A 3,277-nucleotide genomic window follows, 5' to 3' on the forward strand; every position below is an offset into this window, starting at 1 on the left:
TTCAGAATACACAAATTTTTCATTATTGTGCTATTGAGAATATGCTTGGATAATTTTGCAAATTTTTTTCTTAACTGATTTTAATTCAAGCCTGTGAAGTGACATCTACTGATAACATTTGAATAAATACCCTTATCTTCCACATAAATAAAAACAATGCATTTCAAATTAGGTTGTTCAGATCAAGTTTAGCAGTTTTCCAAGTCTTAGAAATTAACTTTTATGACTTTTAATATTTTCTCAAAAAAAATCTATCAGGCCAATCTTTATTGTTTAGAATTCCAACCTATTTTTCATAAAGCTGCCTTATCGGAAAATAAAATATCCACAGAATAATGCAGAGTTAAAATATTAACTTCCTTTCCCCTAAAATGGAAGCCACCTGACTCCACTATGAAGACACTCAGGACCCCCGACGTCATATGAACAAACCTCTATGACTTGTGGGAGATTCTGCCCATCAAACATAACTTCCAGCAAGAAGATCTCAGTGAGATATATCCTCAGGGTAGACAAGGCAGTATTCTACATTTACTCCCTGTGCTTGTAATTGCCAATCCTCACCCAAAAATAAACAAACAAAAATATGGTTTTGATTACTTGCTTGTTCCTTGCCTATTAAGTTCTGTGTTTTGTTTTTGTTGTTTTGGTTTTGAGATTTTTTTTTTTTTTTTTTTTTAATTCTTGGCTCAGCTACAGCAGGGGGAAAAAAACGTCATGAGGCCAAGGCTGCAAAATTGACTGTTTTCTGATTTGCCACAGTCTTCACTATCCATCTACCTTACTCAGAGATTGAAGTGGCTTGTGTTCCTTCCCCCTCTTACTTCTGCTCGTGAAATAACCAGACTTCTTTAGCCAAAATAAAAGGAATCTTTAACAGACACTTTCCTCTCCATCTGCCACGCAAATTTTTGCCTTTGTTTAACTGCATTCTCCTATATCAAACTTGTTTAAAATATTCAGTGAACTACACAGCATCACTGTTCAGTGCTTATATCCTATTTTAGAAATATGTACACCTAAGAGAAACTTAGTTTGCATGATGAATCTAGAAGCACCATAAAACTATGTTATAAAGTGACCCATGTTGAATTCCTTTCAAGGGGCCCAGTTATATACTTGCTGGAAATAGCACTTTGCAAGATGGGCTGATACATGGCAGGTCCACAGTGGATCTTCAAAATGTCCAATAACTCCTGCAAAGCACCTTTCTAAAAGAGCTGTAGGTCGCTAAGCATACTGTGAGGATTTTAAAGTGTATTTTCTCTGAAGCAAGAAATAAATGTGTGCCAGGAGCACAGAGGTCTTAAATCAAACTACAACAAATAGAATCATCTCTGAAGCAGACTATGCGCCGTTTTTTCTGCTTCAGGAGTAAGGAAAACAAAGTATCAAATAAATGCTACAGAACTAACTTAAGAGACTCTCAGATTGTTCCCTTGAATCTTTCTTATAGAGTTTAGTTTATATGAAAAAAAATTCCACAAAGGTGTGGCTACTGATCACGTTCCCTTCTTGAATTTTACAAACTATTACTAATGGAAAGAACCTAGTGATTCCTAACCTAACTAGCTATGCTAAAAATGAAAAAAGAGTGGGCTTGTTACAAAACAGTGTATAATCTGCAATATTAATATTTTTTTGTGAAATCTTTCTGTAAATAAATGGTAGATTTTCTGGTTATTTGACCATCAAACATAACTTTATATCTAAGAAAAATAGATAAACTAAACTAATTTACTTAGTGCTTGAAAATTTGAAACTATAAACTGCTGACTACTGAAATCTGACAGTGCACATAACATATCAGAGAATAGGTCTCTAACACTCTAGGGAATAAATCTATACTGAACTCATTTAAAATACATGCAAATGTAAGGCTGATTAGTATTTGTAATAACTTTTCGTATAGATGTACATACCAGCTGGCAGATGGGATTAATATTTCAGGTACTTTCCATGAAAGTATTCAATTGTAACACCCATCAATACAGTAGCAAAACATATATATATATGCATATATATATATGCATCTTTATGAGGAACCTTCAAAAAGTTATCAGAAAGATTTGTATTATCTTTTAATTTTGTTTTTCCACGAACTTTTAGAAGTAACCTCATATACTCAGTACTATGTTCTATTAAAATAAAAACCCCGAAATGATTTTTTCTAAACTTTGAACCCTGAACAAAATTAATGTTAACAGGTATTTATTTATAGCAATGTGTAGCTCTGTGCCAATTTAATATTCTCAAGCAGATTTAGAGAAAAATACTTACCAGTCTGACCCTGCCTGCCATCCGCTGCCCCACGGACGTCCTCCACTCACACAGTTCCCTGGTTTTCCTTAAGGTCTTTCTTTACTGTCTTCTCTGGAACAATAGTCTCTTATCGACCTCGGCACTTTGGATTATAATGTTCCATATGTTTGGAATGTCTTTCTTCTACTTAGGAAACTATTCAATTTTTAAAAAATAATTTAGGGGACCTTAGAGGTTCCCGCGTGCGCGTGGAGTCTACTGGGCATCTCCACGCGCCCACAGCACCCACCGCGGCGGCGCCCACAGCACCCATCCCGGCGGCGCCCACAGCACCCACCGCGGCGGCGCCTACAGCACCCATCCCAGCGTGCCTACAGCACCCACCGCGGCAGCGCCCACAGCACCCATCGCGGCGCGCCCACAGCACCCACAGCGGCGCACCGTCACCACCCATCGCTGCGGTGCTTGCAGCGATGGCGATGCCCGGGAGGAAGGCGCGTAAGGTCGCTCCACCGAGCCCACCAGCGGGCTCCTGCAGAGCCTGAAGTCGAGTGTGTCAATCAACTCCGGAGAACTGGAGACAAACTGAGTTTCCGGCAGAAACTGCTGAATCTGATGCCTAAACTCTCGACTTCAGGAACATGACTTCTTGAAAAGCTTCTGCATGAGAAGACTCTTAAAAAAAGTTTCTTCAGTAGGTGGAAATGTTGTCAGTTAGAGGAGAGACTGCATTGTAATTGAGAGGAATGTGACGCAGCGGTCACTGGCTTTTGGATGCCCTTGGAAAGGGAAGATGAAATACATCAAAAATGAACTTCTGTTGGACATTTCCCAGAAGTCATTCTTTGGGATGTGAGGACATTTTATTAAACCTTGTTTATTTTATTAAACTTTGTTTACTTTAAAGCAAGAATGGAAGAGCCTTGAAAATAGGGCAGTGATTATTAATACATTTCTTTTTTGCTTAAGAGAATTATTCTAGTAGTTTTGCTGAAGATTGCTCTCCAACTTAGTG

At 38.2% G+C, this 3,277-nt stretch overlaps 1 pseudogene; it reads left to right on the top strand.

Annotated features, from left to right (window-relative positions):
- The first annotated feature begins 2,741 nt into the window (after positions 1–2,741).
- Positions 2,742–2,907, top strand: LOC103610670 (annotated as a pseudogene).
- Positions 2,908–3,277: the final 370 nt, after the last annotated feature.

Source organism: Galeopterus variegatus, unplaced genomic scaffold (genome assembly GCF_000696425.1).
Source record: "Galeopterus variegatus unplaced genomic scaffold, G_variegatus-3.0.2 Scaffold11552, whole genome shotgun sequence".
NCBI classification, from domain to species: Eukaryota; Metazoa; Chordata; class Mammalia; order Dermoptera; family Cynocephalidae; genus Galeopterus; species Galeopterus variegatus.